The following is a 19810-nucleotide window of genomic DNA, read 5'->3' on the forward strand; positions in this document are numbered from 1 at the left end:
CAATGGAAAAAAAAGTCTCTTCAACGAATGGTGTTGGGAAAATTGGACAGCTACATGAAGAAGAATGAAACTGGACCATTTCCTTACACCATACACAAAAATAGACTTAAAAAGGATGAAAGGCCTCAACGTGAGAAAGGTTTCCATCAAAATCCTTGAGAACACAGGCAGCAACCTCTTCGACCTCAGCTGCAATGTCTACCACAACAGCCAAAGTATGGAAAAAGTCCAGATGTCCATCAACAGATGAATGGATAAAGAAGATGTGGTATATATACAATGGAATATCATGCAGCCATCAAAAAACCTGAAATCTTGCCATTTGCTAAATGACATGGACAGAACTAGAGGGTATTATGGTAAGTGAAATAAGTCAATCAGAGAAAGACAATTATCATACAATCTCAATGATCCAAAGAATTTGAGAAATAAGACAGAGGTTCATAGAGGGAGGGAGGGAAAAATGAAACATGATGAAACAAGAGAGGGAGACAAACCATAAGGGACTCTTAATCTCAGGAAACAAACTGAGGGTTGCTGGGGTGGAGGGCATGGGAGGGTTGGGATGGCTGCATGATGGACATTGGGGAGGGTATGTGCTATGGTGAGTGCTGTGAATTGTATAAAACTGATGAATCACAGACCTGTATCACTGAAACAAATAATACTTTATATGTTAATTAAAAAAATGTTTGTCTCTTAATACCTCAAATCAACCATTTTTTAAAGTAATACTGAACTCAGCTCTCCAATTTGCTATATAAATTTATGATATTATAAAAGCAACATTTTAAGGTAATTTTCAGTTTACCTATTTTTTCTGTTTACAGCATTATGTTTCTATGCTTACTAAATCTCAAAATTCAAAACACCCAAATTCACTCACATTTTCTATCTTTAAAAAGTTATGACCTATAGTACAATTCTAAATTGATCTTCTTAACAAAAAATGAGAACAGCAAATAGTGTGAAAGGTGCAAATACTTTAAAGAAATATATTTTGAGGCATAAAAGATATATTCACACATTTTACCCCAAATACAAAGAAATGAATATATTTTTAAAATTAGAAATTATTTTCAAAGATTCCCTTAAAGACCCTCAAAATCATAAGGATGACACATGTAGATATCCATCATTAAATGTTATATGTTCAAAGCAGAAAATACTGAAGAAATTATCCTTCTAGAAAACATCAAACATCAATTATTATTTTTTCTTTTTTTTTTTAACCTGAGAAATGAGCAGTAACGATTAGTAAATGAAATTGTCTCTGTAGTTAATACATTTTAGTTAGTCAACCTTCTAATCAATCTTCTAGTCACCAACTACACTAAAGGTGGGAATAAATGGTTCTAACAACACAGAGATGAGTCTATTTATATTTGAATTGTTTTTAGAGACATTGGTCTACTAGCACTTTATAAGCTCAGCAAGATATAGATAATCAAGGTGTTTATGCACTCAGGTAGAAAGTGAACACAGTTGTATCAATAGCCAGAACAATTTCCATTGAATGAATGAATAAATAAATACAAAAAAGTAAGCTTAAAAAGGATCAATATAAAAAATTTAAAAATAAAATGGATCAATCTAGAAGTTATTTTATAAATTATTAATATCAAATAATTATATATCAAAAGAAAGAATTGGCATTGAGGAACAAATGATTCAATGATGAATATTAGTAAGGACTAGGATATGTAGTGTTTCTTGAATTCTTGCTTCATTTTTAGGTAAGCGTAATGCTCAAATCAGTGCACAATAAAACTATGAGAGCTAGAGCAAATATTAAAAATGGTAGAGAAAGAAGGATCTATATAGTAACCATGATAAACACTTTAGTATATGGTTTAGGGTATAATTTTGATAATGAGGATAAAGGAAAAGAAAGAAGAGGAAGAAGAGAAGGAGGAAGGAAAAGGGCTAATTATATTTAAAAAATTTTTTTTTAATTGTACTTAAAAAAAAAGTTTTTTTTTAAATTGTATTTTTGGTATACTGCCATCTCTGATATACAGATGAGCAAACTGAGACTAAAAGTGCATGAGGGTGTGCCCACTATCTCATAGCCAATAAGTTATCGTGCAGAAATTTAAATCCAGATCTTCAATTTCTTTTTTTTTTCAATATTTTATTTATATATTTGTTTGTGTATTTATTTATTTAAAACACACACTTGCAAATGGTGGGGGGTAGGAACAGAGGGAGAGGGAGAGAGATGGGAAAAGAATCTCAAGCAGACTCTACTCTGAGCTTGGAGCCTGACCTGGGCTTGGTCCCATGACCCCAAGATCAAGACACATGCTGAAAACCATGAATAGAACACTCAACCAACTGAGCCACCCAGACACCCCCCAGATCTTCTATTTCTAAACCTCATATTCCTTCCACTATAATGTCTTGTCTCTTTGTTCCCTGAAATTAGAAATATGTCACAAAATTCTTAAATCCTATGATTAAAATACAAATCTCCCCCCAAACCCCTCAAAATTAAAAAAATTAAAAATTAAAATCTTCCAAATTAGTGTCAAGAGAGCCACAGGTTTTAAAAAGTTGCTGTTATAAGAACAAAGTCCTCTTTGAATCACCCTCAATTTTAAATATAGAATATTGGCAGCAAGAAGGTGCTCCCCAAGCCATCAGGTGAAGGTGAATTATATACTATGAAGGTAAATTATATACTATGAAGGTGAATTATATACTATGAAGGTGAATTACATACTATACTGCAGAAATGTAAGAGAGCCTAGTTCAGATAGGAAGAATCAATGAAGTTCTCCCTGAGAAGGTATGTTATAATAAACAATAATATAATACTGCATGAAATTTGTTCTATTTATAGAAATTTCTAGAAATTCTGTTCTAGAATTTATAATTCTAGCAGAGAAGAAAAAATTCAAACTAATAATTACATAACCACTTACATATTTATGATTGAGGACTATTCATTATCGTTGATAAGCCACACAACTTCATATTTAACTCATTTGTTTATATGACTCCTCAACCTGAAAATGATCTCCTTTTTCCTTTCAAACATCTTATGTCCTATGTTTCATGTTATTTCAAGGTCTAATTCAAGCCCCGTTTCTTACTTGCAGCTCACTGAACACTCTATCTCCATGGGATATCTTCAGTACTTAATGACTTAATCAGCAATAGCAAATGGGTTTCATTTTACATCCAACTTCCACCAATTAGTAATAGTTGTCTAAAGTATTGTCTTCAGGAGGAGTCTTCGATCAAGTTATGGTCTAGTGGCAGAGGGAACCATGATGGATGGGTGATGTCCTTCATGAGCATTGAAGGGGAAGCAGGACATCAGGTCCAGGGCATTCATTTGACAGGAATGCTGATATTTTCACTTTTACAGCATTCATTTGACACCAAATCCAGGTCTACAGCGTGCATTTAATATCGAGAGTGACTTATTTCATTTTATTTTTAAATTTATGTCATGTCTTTTTAAGAATACCGTAAGATTCCTACTGTTAAGGACCATATACAACTCTTTAGGTCCATAGTGTCTAGACATGCCTTGCAAAGTAGGCATCTGATGATGATAATGAAATAACTTTTGTGGAATTCACTCATTACTATTATTCATAAACTCAATTTTTCTCTTAGTTTCTCTCAAAAGATTATCAATGCCAAAACCATGTCAGAAAGAACTATGTAACTATAAACTTAATACACTGTCTTTGTCATCTCCAGGTTCAAATGAAACATTAGGAAACTGATAATATTTGAATTAAATATATGCCTACTAAATAATACAGTGGGAAGAAGAGAAGATAAAGTAAATACACATTTTAAGTGGATTTTAACCATTAAAAAAATTCCAAATATGTTTCTTTTAAAATATATTTTATATATTTAGTACATCTTAGAATTTTTATCCTTTTTAAGTAGACTGCATCTTCCTGGACATAATAAGTGTTGAAGAAATCCATGTCAATTAGAGTTACATTAGAGAAATAGTTTTTACATTCTCCCCTGCTAAGCAAATGTATTTATCATATTCCATAACAGCTCACAGTTTGTTATACATTAACTGCTCATTCTCTGTGCCAATAAGACTGTGCTGGAACAGCAAATGAATTTGGTGCGTTCATTTAAATGATTCTGCAAACCACAGGCTACCCAGTTGTCTAATGATAAGAGAGCCCCAAAGCCACCTGATCACCATTATACTCGCTTATTATTAGTAGTATTTTTTTTTTTTTTTTGGACTAGCATGGTCAGTACTGTCAGGATCCCCATACCGAGAAGAATGAGAAGGAAAAGTATACCTCAGACATAATGATGAAAGGGGACTTTATTAATTCAGGCACCAATGATGATGTGGCTAGATTGGAAGGAGAATGGAATATAGGGTCTGAAGTGCTTTCTGCTCCAAGACCAATGCTGGTTTTGGCACTTCTTTCACTCTAGTGAGTTGCAAAAAAAACAAGCAGGTGCTAGCAATCGGAGAGACCACATGCCAGCTACAGCTGCTTCAAACTGATTCAATTACATCTGCCTGAATAGTCCCAGGACATCAAACCAGTTGAAGAGATCCATAGGTTGCAAGGAGACCTAGTCTGTCCTGAGACAACCACCTGCAAATCTCCAGGTTTGGAAATGAGTGATTGTTCTATCCCTAGGCATAGGAGAAAAGACGGGTTGGGGGCAGGGCAATGGGGAATGCAATTTTAATTCACTTTAAACTTAAAAATTGGTTGGAGCAAGCAAAAAAGGCCCTTCTAATTTTCATGTTTAAAATCTGACATTAGCTGAGGTCTTAAGGATACCTTGAAATAGCCTGATTTTGTGAGAACATTTCCCAAATCATTGGGTACAGCACATTTACAGAACATGCTCTTGGGATCCGGACTTCGCTCCAAACCTTGTTTGTACAAAAAGGGGCCAAGCAGCTGGGAAATTCTGGAGTGGAGTGTGTCCTCATTAGTTCCCATCTGCCACCAGAACTCAGCTCATGGCAAGTTTGGCTAAGTCCTGGTGTACTCAGGTCCAAATGTGGGTCAGTTTTAATTACACTATACAGAATTCAGTGTGCAGTTTTTAAATCCTTATTATACAGCACAGAGGAATGGGCAGCTCTCCAGCTAATCAATTTTTTAAAAGTACATATATAAAATTTTTAAACCAGAGTAGACAGACAGTAGTTGGGAAAAAAATCTTATAAATGAGTACAAGGGTTGCTTAAGAGAATTATTAGCAAAATTGGGTCATGAGCAAGTTCCGTTTTAAAACTTCAAAGTCAGAAACAAACTGTTCCGTTGATAAGAGAGAAAACTTAAATAAGGTACACAATGCCCCTTGCTCTTCAGTTTGAATAAGTAACAAGGCTACAGCTAGTTTACAGTAAATACATACAGGGACACTAGCCTTCATGGAAGCAGAGATATTTCCTAGTCTGTCATTCTTCACATCTCATCCCTTTCAATGTTTATCACTCATGGCAGGGACTATAGAAAAGGAAAAAGAATCACAAACTATCTGTTAAGAGTGAAAAACAAGGATGAAGAAGAAGAAAGACAGAAAGAAGAGGAGAGTGCACATGTGCTGAGTATCAGACCCTGGGCATGACTTGGCTCTCAGTGCCATCCACACCAACTAGGGCCAGAATCAACCCATGCAGTCTATGTTCAGAATCCATCCTGTCCAAAAGCTTCATCAGGTGCAGAAGAGCTAAAACACTAAGCTTTCAAAGACGACTGTCAGCAAAAAATCCAGGAGTGAAGATGTAGGCAGCCAATGCTGGGCATTTAGCAAAAGCACAATGTACCACTTTTAATGGATAAAATGTTCTTAGGCACAAGCCCTAATGATGATCCCCCCACCAAAAAAAGAACCTTAAATGAAGGCTCAAAGTATTTTGGGGGGTTTTGACTGAGTCGTTTAAAACTCATCCATTAAAAAGCCAGCATGGAATTCTATGGGTTCAAATATTAGCAATTTAACATGTACTAGCTGTGTGTGACCTTGGACATATTGCTTCTTTTCTCTGAGTTTAAGTTCTCTCACCTGTAAAATGGGGAATAACATCCACCTAAGAGATTGTTGTAAGGATTATCAATAATACAGATAAAACATCTGGAATATAGAAGTCACTCAATAAATGTTAATTGTTAATCCAACTATTATGAGTTAAATTGAGCCCTCAAAAGAGTTGGGGTTCTAACCAAAGTAAAATGGGTCCCACAAAATGGGACTTCATTTGGACAGGGTTCTTATAGAGGTAATCAAGTTAAAATAAAATAATTAGAGTGGGCCCTAATCCAGTATGACTAGAGTCCTTATAAAAAAAGGGAAATTTGGACACAAAGATAAGCATGAAGAGATGAGAATGTGAAAAGACACAGACAGAAGATGGCCATCTCTAAGTGTATAAGAGAGAAGCCTGGAACAGATCCTTCCTTCACAGCCCTCAGAAGGAACTGGCCCTGCCAAAACATTGATACTGAACTTCTGGACTGTTAGAACCAAATTTCTCTTGTTTAAACTGTCTAGTTTATGATGCAGCCTAGCTAAATAATACCCAACTAATTAAAAATTTCATTAATCATCAATGTTTACTTTGACCCATCATGGTCTAAGCTGTACACCTGACATTAGGCAAGATAACTTTATGAACTCTGCTGAGTAATAGTCTACTCCATATATTATCTAGTGCTTTTTCCTTCTTTCTGATTGCTGTTAAGGCAGATACTGCTAGAACATAAACAGGATGGCAGAAAAAACCTGGTTTACTTAAGATCATTCAGTTTTTATTAAAGATAATTAAGGGAAAATCGTACACAATCATACACACAACCATACACATGTAACTCACTTTTCTACTGTTGAGGGAGTTTGCATTAGAGAGTATCAGGACATTTTACCACACTAATTCCCTTCTCAAGTGAATAAAAAAAAAAAAAAAAAAAAAAGACTTATACGGCCATTTACTCATTACCGACTATGCCCCCTAAATCTGAGGCTGCTTAGATTGTGACAACCTTCCCAACAGAACCAACTAAGTCACTAGGATGCATGGAAGCATACATGGTTTAATTGAGGAAGCTGTGCTCTTCATTGTTTGCAAGAGACTGGTTTTAAGGGTCTCTGACTTTCAAAAGAGGGGTGGTAGTTGTCTGGGTGTTGTATCAAAGCCCTTCCACTGAAAGGTACATTTCCATAGTCATGTACATTTAAGGGATGTGATTATCTTCATCTTCAGTTTTTCTTTAAATAGCCCTGGCCTTCTACAGACATGTAGCACATGTACTTAGAAATGGTGATTTTAAGGGTGCCTGGGAGACTCAGTCGCTTAAGAGAGACCTACTATTCATGTCAGCTCAGGTCATGATCTCATGGGTTCTGAGATTAAGTCCCATGTTGGGGTCGGTGGTCAGGGTGAGTCTGTTTGGGATTCTCACCCTCTACCCCTCCCCTCACTTAATGCCTGCTCTCTCTCTTTCTCTCAAATAAATAAATTAATTAAATTAAATAAAAAAAAAACAAGAGGGGAAAAATAAAATTAATATGTAAGGAATACTAATTAATGCTGTGCACCAACTAAAGCATTTTGTATACCTAATCTAGTTTAATCCTCACATCTATTATTTAAAAGTTAGATATCCTTGTCACCATACTTTACACCAAAATTGAAGTTTAGTAAGGTTAGGCAACTCTAGTCATGTCACACAGCCACTGCAATGTAGAACTGGGACTTCAGTGCAGGCAATTTGGACTCCAAAGCTCCTAAATTCAAACTCAGGAAAGAGATTTAGAATCCAAATATCCTAAAAGGTATTTGCAATTCACAGCCTCCTTTAAAGTATCTGAAGTCACGTGGATAGCAGATATCTTGCTAAATCTGACTCAGTTTATTCTCCTTAAGAAGAAATCAGTTATTTACAAACACAAACTTCAATCAACTTAGATAAAATTAATTTCATTATAAGAATACCTGAAGGTCTTTTAGATTCAGTACAGTGGCAGCTTTTTTATGATTAGTATTCCAGGAACTTTATATAGCCCATTTACTTCTTGGAGATAAGCAATCACCTCTCAAAGTTCTAGTAGGAAGGTATTCCACGTGAGATACCTTATATTAGAATCAAGAATCAAGAGCTCCACGTTCAAATTCTGCATCTCTCACTTATTAGACTGTATAACACTGACAGGTACGTGAACTTTTCTGAGCTTATTCCCTCATCATGGATACAACAATGATGTTAGATAGATGACCATTAAGGTCCCTTCAAGTTCTAACACTATATGACATTGAGAATCTCTTCTAAAGTATAAGAAGCCTAGATAACACTGGATAAAACCTCTAAGATAATCTATGTGACAATGCACAGGCCAGGATATACTTGCTTTCAGGCAATTAGATGGTCTTTCTTTGGTATCTAAGTTATAATAGTGATGGTAGTGATAAAAATAATAGTAGTATAGCTAAGATTTATTGAGCACTTGCTATGTGCAAACCACCAAACTAAGAATTTTACATGTATTGTCTGATAGTTAACACAACAATAGATGAGGTAGACACTATTATTTTTCCAATTTTCCAAAGAAGCAACAAAGGAACAGAAAGATTAGATAAGTTGATTGGGTCTATAGTCATAAGTGGCGATACCAAAAAGAGCTCTATTGACATATCTTTGTTTCCTGTGCTAGTCTATGTGTTTCCCCAAGGACAAGAACTTTGCTTTATTCATTTAGCTTAGCGCTGTGTCTGGCAAATAGTAGGGCTCCATTTATTGTGTAGAATAAAAAGAAGAAAGAAAATGAAGGGGGAGAGTAGAGAGAAAGAAAGGAGAAAAAGAAAGGATATTTAGATATGCTATGTTCTTAAATGTTAATTTTCTTCCTTTATTACTTTAACCCTGAAATTACAGGAAAAAATCAACACTTATGCCAGGCATCCTGGGGCTTGGCAATTTCTCATTCCTGGGGATTCTATACTATATTTTCTGGTACAAGTCAGTGAAGCAGCTACTGTTACCTGGTTTAGTATTCTAGCTAATCAATACTCTTGCCTCATCTCTTAATTTCTGATGTTGAGACTAACAGAAGAATATAGTTTATTCTATCACACTGATGTTCTGGGAAAAAAGAATGCCCTTAATGCTGGCCTCTTAACGCACTGATATAAACTAAGGTGAAAGAAGAACTGTTCCCAGAAGAAACGTACTTCCAGGCCTAAAGACATCCATGAATAACATTAACTAGTGGTATCAAAATTTGAGAACCCTAAACAAAATGTTTTGATGCACTAGACACTGTCCCTTTCTGCAGCCTCTGCTACTGTCATGTGACTGCCAAATGCAGCACAAAACGGATCTCTAGAGCGGCATCTCCAAAGCGGGTCTTAGCTACCCTATGTTGACTTTACCTCTCTACTTGGCTTCATCCCTACTTATTTACAGTTAGAATTGAGTGAATAACAGAAACCATAATTATAAATATGTATACAGTAAACACAGGGCCCATTACTTACGTTTAGCAAAAGCAGTTACAGATTTTTAATACAATCTGATCTTACCTGACATGAAGAAAGTTAACATACATTACAGTTTTGTGTTTTCAGTGAGGTAGAGATTGGGATAGATGGGGCAGGGGGATCCAGTGATAGAAAAATGGAGAGGGAGAGGTGAAGAGAAAGTGATTTCTCAGGAAACTGATAGCATTGAACATATTAACGCTGATTTGTTTATTCCTATGCTGCACAGTATATCTAAAGTGAGAAGTAACTTAGTCACTGAATAGCTCAGCATTGTGTGAAAAATAAGTCTAAAAACTTTTCTCATGGCAAAAATAAATATAAAGCATATTGCAAACAGTGTCATGTAAAGTCCTGATTATAATGAAGATCAATTCTTACATATTCATTCCTCATTTTAAGATAGAATTTATCAGTAGTAGTCTCATCTCTGTCTATTTAGCAGTATGAGAACTAAAGGAAGTCCAAAGACCCATCCAGAATATATAAAAAGTAACAAATTTCTAAGACTTTCTATTCCTCTATGTCCAATACAACTCCAGACGTTTTATTCATATACGCATTCATTCAACATTTCCTGACCACCTGCTTTGTATAAAGCACTGTATTAAAAGGCTGTGGATAGTCCTCTACTTATCTCGGTACCTGTTTCCTACTCCCAAAGAGGTTAAGTTCATATTACGGTGATTAAGAAAACAAACAAACAAATGAAAACAGCTTAAATGGAACAATATAAAGACAAGATACACTAGCTATAAGATTTTTGTTACCAGATATTAATGGCAACTTCTTAACCTTTCATTAATATAGCATTGCTAAGGAAAATAAGGCAAGTTATTTGAAAAAGTTTTCAATATCAGGAATTTGGGACTACCAAATACATTATTTACTTAAATACTTTTTATATTAAGTTGCCATTTTTATATTGCATTTAAAGAACTTGACTTAATTGGTATAAACTAGTCTCTAGTAGCTTGTCTACGCTAAAATTGTAGATATTTGTCAGAAAGTAGGTAGAGCTATTAACATCTAAAACAGCAACACTTAGGAAAAAATACCAGGTGACCGGGATTTTGTCAAAAGTAAAGGTTCATATTCCAGACTTAAAATCTACAGCCAGATTTCAGACCCTTTCCTAGGACTACCATTAAGTAAGTTTCACTTTTCTCTTTCTCTCACTTCTACCCAACTGCAACAGACACATGCACAAATCAAGAAATCATCTTATAATATACACTTAAATTCTCTGAATATGCCCCATGTGTCCACTAATAGCCAAATGCTTTCAAATCTGTTCAGCTAAATGGATCAATAACTACATCCAGTCTCACATAGTGGGGTTGCCAACATGGTGAAACTGAGCCAAACACAAAATTGTCTCTACCAGGACAGAAATTTTTATCCACCCAATAATCCAGAGAGATCGACTTTTCCTAGGTATCCTTTAGAGAGGTTAACATGCACATTATCTACAGCAGTCAACAGCTAATAAAAAAAAAATGTTGAGACTAGGATGAAGGGTTTGGAGAAAATAGTGGGTTTTATAATAAACCAATGTAATAGTTCAAGGTCTACATCAAATAAGAATCTTTCAAATTCAGAGTACACAAAATACGTAACAGCTAGAGCAAACTGCTAACAAGCTTCTCTGTACGCTCACTCATATGACACAGCTGCAAGAAACAATTGAGCAGGTGCAACCAAGCTTTTGAGAATTCCTGCCTGTTGCCCAGGAACCACAACACCGCACAGTTGAGATTTTAAACAGGTGCAAACATTTTTCCATTCCTCTAGTGCTTGAGACAGTACAGCAGACAGTACATCTGCAACCACTCCTTACCTAAAATCACCACAGAAAATAAACTCCAAAGGAGCAAAAAGAAGTTTGAAAATAAAACAATAATGTCAAAAACAGTGGTTTTGCTATAGTCTCTGACCCCATATCAGCAGTCACTTTAGTAATACAGTTCCATAAAACACTGTCTAATCTCTTCACCAGATGAATGCTTTGTAATTAAAATTATTCTGCCCCATCAAATCTTAGAAATGTTTATTTGGTTCTTACAATAGAATGAAATGCAAGGTATGTATAAAATGCACTCTCCTTTGAAGCTGTCAATATTTATAAGTGCTCAAAAATTAACATTTTCACATTTTGAAATCTGTAAGCAATTTTAATACACAAAACTAGTAACTTGTCAGTTAATACATAGATTTACATAACTATAAGTAATTCAAATACATACCTGTGTAGCTATGGGGCACAGACAGACGTGAAATTTATCAGGCACTCTGAAATGCAAAACAAATATATAAGTAAAAATTAGTTTTCTAAGTGGAGCCAGTATTTATGCTGAGGTAGTTTCTACAGAGAAGTAGAAAAGACAGCAGTCCTTAAAGTGGTGAATAATTTTATATCTGTATTTTCCCCAGCAGATATTTCAGACCACCCCAAATTCATATGTGTAAATAAACACACAAAGAGTCCCTTAGCAATGTTATCAAAAGCAAGTACCAGCGAGGGACTAAGACTCACCATGGCCCCTGAAATGAAAATGCTTTCACTAGAGGACGAAGCAAACACTTAAAAATGATTTTTTTTTTTTTTGGTATTCTTCCAAAACCATAGCCTTCCTAAAACAAATATGACTGTTACTCTTTAAAATGAAACCACTCAGATTCATCTGCACTCAGTTTGGATAGAATACTGGTAAGGAAGAAAGGTGCTTTTGTAGAGCAGTCCACAAACATGCATAAATAAATAAATAAAACCTGTGAATGTTCATTAACTTTAGGTTACAACAGCAAATAGGAGATTGTTTCTCTACAAGAGGGGAAGCTAAAGTCACACCAGATATAATGCCTCAAGACAGCCCACTTTGAGAAAACTGCCAGTGAAGTAAGTATCAATACAGAAGACTACGCAAATCGAGCTCAAAGTACACAGAGTTTACGATTAGACCCGAAACATATTTGTATGTAGGTGGAAACTGCATTGCAGCATGTGGCCTCTGGACAACTTGGACTCTTAATAAATATACCATAATTCTTTCTGAAAGCAAACTGAAATGTTTAATTTACGTATTTCTAAGCATGGTTAATGAAGGTAAAAAGTCAGTAGGTCTACACACTTGCCTAGAAGTGTATACAGGAAATAATCAATTTTGATGGTAAATTCAATGAAACACCATCTTCATACACTTCTGATGGGACTGTGAATTGCTAAGAAATTTTGGGAAACTATTGGGTAAGATGTATCAAAAACTTAAAGTTTTTACTCAGTGATTTTATTTCTAGGAATCTATCTTAACATGACTGAAAACCATAAATCTGAAAAGGAAAAATTATGATAGCAAAAAAAAACTAAAAGCAATCTACATGTTCCAACAGTGGAAAAAGTAATTAAAGCAAAGCACATCTATGTAAAGGAATATTTTGCAACAATCCATAAGGTAACTTGTGGTACTATAATGTTATATAAACATGTAGGGTACCAACTGTATGGACATAATGAAATTGTGTAGATGACGAAAAACAGAAAGAACACACAAAAATATTACAAATGATTAGATCTTAGATAATTAGATTACAGATCATTTCAATTTTTGCTTTTTATTTTTGCATATAGTCTCTGCAGTAAACATTACTTTTACAATAGGAAAATATATTAGCTGGCAGGGTAGGAATAAAAGAAAAAAGTAATAGAGTGCCATATGGAAATCATAAATCTAACCTTCCTAAGTGAAATAAATTAATTCAGTCACACATAAAATCCACTAAGTATACCTACAGTGAGAAACTCATCTTCACTATTTCCTCAGAGGGGTACAGCCAGGGTCTCTTTCATCCCACTGCTTTAGAATCTACACCAGTAATTCAATAACACATTTTTAATCATCTTAGTTAAACTTCTTTAATTATGCAGAGTGAAATGATGGCAAGAACAATTTAGGACTGCAAATCTGTTCAACCTATTATAGACTAATTTATTCACTAAGTCAACAATATTTAGTGAGCATATAGTACATGCAAAGTGTTGTATTGGCATTATGATATGCTAAAAGAAAAAACAGACCAATCTTACCCTCATAGAGCTAACTATTTAAAAGTGCTAAAAAATATGCTCATATACCTTCCTATTAACTTTGGCTAGAAACCCAAAACTGTTCTTAAAAAATAAAATCTTAAAAACAAAAAACGAAAACAAGGAATACGTATATATAGCTCACATAGAGATGTAAATACAATATAGTTTAAGGTATTTGCCATAGATAAGGTACATTTTAAAACAAGAAAATATATATCAGACTTGTTCTTTCATATTATTGCACAAAAACTGATATTTAGGTAACATTCAAGAAAGAGTCATGAGTACACGAGTGTATATCACTTATAAAATGCCCTAATAAATCCCTTTAAGTATTTAATTTTGTTTGTTATATGACCTACTTTTTGTTAACAGAGAATTATATAAAAGAGACCAGGTATGAAGGCATATCTAATCCAACCTCAGATGCCAGATGTCTAAGCCTGTCTTAGATTATCTAAAGCCACACAAAACATATGCACAATTATTAACAGGCTATAGTCAATTTATTGACAACCAAAGTAGAGAAGTGGTTACTTGCTAACCTTGCCAAAGACACTGTTAGTCTTTAAGGCAAAGGAAAGGAGACAGGATTGGAGAGATGAAAGCTGAGGGGATCTCTAACAGCCAGAAGTGGTGATGGGGGTAGGTGAGACCATTTTTATGGTGTGGCTAAAATGATGCAGAATAGAGCTTCTCTTAATAGCAGTTCAGCTTCCTTTTGGCCCATAACCATATTGTAACCAGCATTGGCCCCTCTGAAGCAACACAGGATTGTTTTAATGGGGTCAACTTGCACGAGGTGGTGATAAGAACGAAGAGAAGCTAGTCATGTGAGCAATGATCTGTTGGTCTGGAGCTCAAGAGAGCTCCGCCCAGCAGCAGTTATACGAGGTAGTGCAGTGGTTAAGAGAGTAGCTTTTACCCTCAGAGAAACCTAGAATCGAATTCCAGGGCTCTCTCTTCAGTGGTGTGGTCTTGAGCAAGTAACATTTTCCCTGTCTGTAAAATGAAGATCATGTTACCTACCCTTATAGGAGTGTTTGTGCCTATTGCATGTTATAGAAATGTAAAGGAACTAGCACACTGCCTGCTATAAAGTAAGCATTGTTGAAGGGAAGCTCTTAGTACTGCTCTAGTTGAGAAAAGGAGAGAATATCTGTCCCTTTAAGCTAAAGTGCTAACTTAAGCAGGAGTAAGGAGATAGAAAGATGGCTTACTCAAGATATCATTCTATATTCTACAGCTCATCCAGAGCCAGTCAGGTGCTGGATGTTCACAGAGTATCTCTGAATCAGGAAACACTGTAACAACAGTAATAACCACAATAAGCAACTCTAACCAGCCTTTTAAAGCACCATTCCTATTATTGAAGAGCAAGACAGTAGGATCTCAGTATTATGGGCAGCAATACTGCCCATTTTTTCTGAGTGAAAAATGAGGGCTTATTTTTCATACTTTACTGAAACAATCAAGGAACAGAAAATAAGGATGAAACAAATGTAATTACTCAACAGGACCCAAACCAAGGTGTTGTGGACTCCTTAACAGTCAATCACAAGTGGCAGAAGCACCTCTTTATGTTATCTAGGGAGATCCTGAGCTCACAAATAATATAAGGTACGCAAATAGAAATACAGAGTCAGTTTTTCTCTTCTGGTTTGGAATATGTAAGTGAAGGAATAATGATGTTGTTCTGACAGTCCTTATTTCTGTTTTGAATTGGAAGACAGCACAGATCCAGAATTGTTAAATGGTATCTCCAGAATCCCATGCAGATGATATAATCCCTAGAGTGGTTTGGGTCACATGAGGGTGAAGTTGCTATCTGCACCATTCCAGATGGAGATATACTATAGAGGATTTCTGTTAAGTTCTTTCTACTTCCAGGTTGGCACAGCTGTATTCCCCAGGGGGAACTGAACAAGTCCAATTCTGTGCTGTGAAGTGCAGGAAAGTTTATCTTCCCTCCATACTGGTTAGGCCTGGCTAGAGATGGAAGAAGGGGTCCTCAGTGGTACCTTGTGGGCCATTAATAAATCGAACAGCTAATTCATTTAAGACACTGAAAATGGCCTCAGCAGGTTCTGTAGGGACCAGTGACTCCATAAAAGAGCTCTGGACTTAAATTTAGACCACAAACTACTTCCCCAGTGACCAAGTGAACATCCTTAGGAACATTTTAAGTGCTTTACATGTTAAGTTTGACCTATTTTGAGAAAAGACACTTTGTAAACCAAAATATTTTAATTTTATTTCATATATGTTTACTTCTGCGCCGACTACTGAGCAGAGCTGAAAGCTCTATCACTATAATATTGTTATTATTAAATGTTGAATTTAATCATCAATAAAGACAATTTCTTTTTTTTTAATTGGGTTTCCCTAATTTCTGTGGTTTTATCTGAAACAGAAAGCCTATGAAGGGTAAGATGAATTATAATTTTAAAAGTATACTTGAAAAAACTAGTTAATTATGCTTATTTTCGTAAATTACTAAGCTAGATTTAGTCCTTCACACTTAAATCTTTTTTTTTTTTTTAAAGATTTTTTTATTTATTAATTTGACAGAGAGAAATCACAAGTAGACGGAGAGGCAGCCAGAGAGAGAGAGAGGGAAGCAGGCTCTCTGCCGAGGAGAGAGCCCGATGCGGGACTCGATCCCAGGACTCTGAGATCATGACCTGAGCCGAAGGCAGCGGCTTAACCCACTGAGCCACCCAGGCGCCCCCTTCACACTTAAATCTTTCTTCCTATCAGAAAGAGGAAGTATGAGAAGCATCATTTATCTATGTATCAACCCTGTGAACTGGAAATAGATAAAGGGCAATAAGGAAGGAAAAGGAAATCATACGATAAATACCCGTTAGGCCAAGAGCACAGTTTGTCTGTCTATACCTTAGGTCAGACTGGCTATAATAATCCACGACAACTGAGCTTATAAAAAAAAATGCTAGGTTTGAATTTTCTAGTATTAATGGCTACCACTTAAAATGAAACAATTTAATATTAATTTTTATGTATAAACATGATTAATTTGAACTCTCATACAGAAATCTGATCTATAATATGCTGCAAATAACTCTATTCTACAATCCACACTTCACAGTACATTAAAGAGAAAATAGTTTTATTAAATAAATGATATTTTAGGGGTTCCTGGGTGGCTCAGTGGGTTAAAGCCTCTGCCTTGGGCTCAGGTCATGGCCCTGGGGTCCTGGGATCAAGTCCCGCATCGCCTGGGATCGAGCCCCGCATCGGGCTCTCTGCTTAGCAGGGAGCCTGCTTCCTCCTCTCTCTCTCTCTCAGCCTGCCTCTCTGCCTACTTGTGATCTCTGTCAAATAAAATCTTTTAAAAAATAAAAAAAAAATTGATATTTTAAAAACTTTAATTCTTATATCAAAATTTAAGAGCGAGTCAAGAAAATGAATCAAACTAGAATTTAGATAAACATTAAGAATTATACCCTTATATATAAGTTGAAATAATGATATTGGAAAGGATTTATTCTCAGGTAATGTGAAAGTTCTACTGACCTGCATGTACACATCCCTGGGGTATTAATTTAGATATTTTCCTCCCCCAGCATCTGATGTCTTGTCCTTAATCTTAGCATAATAATAGTAACACTGGATTGTAATTGTCTTTTACATAAAACTATAGGCATGTCCATGAGGGTTTTGTCTTATTGACTTTTACATCTCTAGTCCTTAGCACAATACCTAAAAAAATAGTAGGTATGGCTTACATACCGGTTAAAGAAATGTTGAGTGAATTGTGTTACCATCTATCCCTGAAGATTAAAGAAATTCATACTGCATTAAAAAAAATAAGGAATTCCATTCCTAAACAAATTACTTTTCAATATTTAAAGAACTGGCTTTCTGAACCTCTTCTTTTACTTTCCATCCTACTCTTCCTCTTAATCAGTACAAAACCAAATGGTGAGAGTCCTAGTCTCAAATGTTTACAACAGATTAAAAAGCCTTGTTGGTTTGGCCCCATGGTGAACAGGGGTGAGTGCTCCAAATCCCTTTTGTTAACAGACACCTCCTACTGTATGATAGAAGCTGAGTCAGATTTCCCTGAAAGAGTTCTGCAGTCCCCAACCAATTGTGGGGTTCTTCTACTCTTCCTGAGGGGCCAACTCATGACAGATCTCACCATTATTTTATTCTTTCATAGCATTTATGACAGTTTTAATTACTCATGTGGTTATTAGTTTATGTGCTTATTCTCTTTCACCCCACTAGGTTGTACACTCCACAGAGGCCACATTATTTTGACTGGCACTCTATATCTAGGGTCTAGTTTAGTGCCTGACACACAATAAACACTCAGTTACTATTAGATGCATAAGTATGAGGTTTGGAGCAGCAGTTTTCAATCATAATAGACTGTAAAATTAGGTAGGTAAAAGCAACCCCTATCATTATTTTTTTCTACATTCCAATTCTGTCTACCACCTGGAAACCTCCGTACTGTAAGAATGCTTTTATTATAAATCCCATTCAATCAATAGCAGATCAGGAAAGCCTGAAAGGCAATTCCAGGTAGGCTGAAGGTGGAATATCTAGGAGAAGCAATGGAATTATAATGAGAACAGCAACCACTTCCAATTAGAAGTTTGGGGTTTGAATTTCAGCTTACAAAGCGTGTATCCTAGGGGGACTTACATAATCTCCCTAATACTCAGTTTCATATTATTTAAAATGGGGGGATTTTATCTAACACAGAGTTTTTAATGGCAATTGAATATTATATATGTGAAAAGCAGCTGGTAGTATAATTTATGGCACTTAAGAAAAGGGGTTCATTACAAATTAGTTCTTTTGCATTGGCCAGCCAGTCTGCAGCAATACAGAGAGATGATTTGACTAAAAGCCCAGGAACAGACATTTTAGATAGAGAAAAATGGAAGAAACAAGAGGTCAAAGGAAGGAAAAAAAGTAGGTGCTGGGGACTATAACTAAAATAAATAAATAAATAAAATGGAGTAATAGGACTATAATAACAATTAGAAATGGAAAAGACTTTAACATGATAGAAAAATTGCCAAGAAATCTATTAGCTTTTTCCTTTGGGTGACACAGCCTTCCCAACATATAAATAAAATAATTGCTACTATTATAGTTAGGAGAAAGATCAACTGAAATGTACATTAAACACATATTAGAGGTTTAACATTCTTCCCATGATTTCACATGCTGGAAACTCAGCCTGTGTAAATATAGCCATGAACTTTATTATTTACTATGATAAAGTAACAGCATATCCTCCTGTAGGTACTACCTGCAGAGTTATAAAAGGCAAATGTGTACTTGCTCTTTAGGTACAATTACAAGGCCCCAGAATGTAGAATTAGGCCCTTTCTTTGCATTCAATGGTTACCAACACTGAAGAAGAAACTTGGTATCGTGAAAACTTTGTTGGAAATTCTTTTTTCACACTTCAGTCCTTTTTTTTCCTCACTGCTTTAGTCAAACTTATGTCAGCTCCCTTAGTAAAATTATTTTCTAAATCATTATCTTCCTAGTCTCTGCATGAGTGTGTGTGTGCGTGTGTGTGTGTGTGTGTGTGTGTGTGTGTATTCTTTGGTTTGTTCTTACAAAAAGAAAGAGGATAAGAGGCCTTAGATGCATTGCATACCAAAAGTAACCACCATGTCTCCATACTTCTACCTCAAGAAATGCCCAGCTGGTATCAAAAAGTTCATCAAAAGAGCCCATTGGAATTTATAGTCTTTGCCCATCTTTGGTGATTAAGTGATTTTTTAAAAGTCTATGTGTTCTAAGACTGTCATCTTCATGGGGACTGAAATTGTGTCTATTTTTCTTCTTTTTTTTTTTTTAAGATTATTTATTTGTTTATTTAACAGAGAAGGATCGCAAGTAGGCAGAGAGGCAGGCAGAGAGAGAGCAGGGGGGAAGAAGGCTCCCCATTGAGCAGAGAGCCCAATGCAGGACCCAATCCCAGGACCCCAAGACCATGACCTGAACCAAAGGCAGAAGCCCAACTCACTGAGCCACCCAGGCACCCCTCTATTTTTATTTACCGCATCACCAATACACAGGGATAGGCACCCAATATTCAGTCACTGAATATTTAATTCATTTATTAAACAAAAATTTATTGAGTATTTACTCTGTACCAGTCATTCTTCTAGGTAGTAAAGATATAGGAATGAACAAAATAGATGACAATTTCTGACTTCATGGAG

The 19810-nt window shown here is 35.5% G+C and overlaps 1 long non-coding RNA gene across 14 annotated transcripts in view; it reads right to left on the minus strand.

Annotated features, from left to right (window-relative positions):
* Window positions 1-19810, minus strand: part of LOC309870423 — a 497103-nt gene that overhangs the window by 260223 nt on the left and 217070 nt on the right. For all 14 annotated transcript variants that reach the window (XR_014314572.1, XR_014314573.1, XR_014314574.1 and 11 more), the window contains one exon: window positions 11749-11794. This is a non-coding gene — a long non-coding RNA (uncharacterized lncRNA). The remainder of the gene's footprint in view (window positions 1-11748; window positions 11795-19810) is intronic.

This window comes from Mustela nivalis, assembly GCF_964662115.1.
Source record: "Mustela nivalis genome assembly, chromosome: 1".
Lineage (NCBI taxonomy): Eukaryota > Metazoa > Chordata > Mammalia > Carnivora > Mustelidae > Mustela > Mustela nivalis.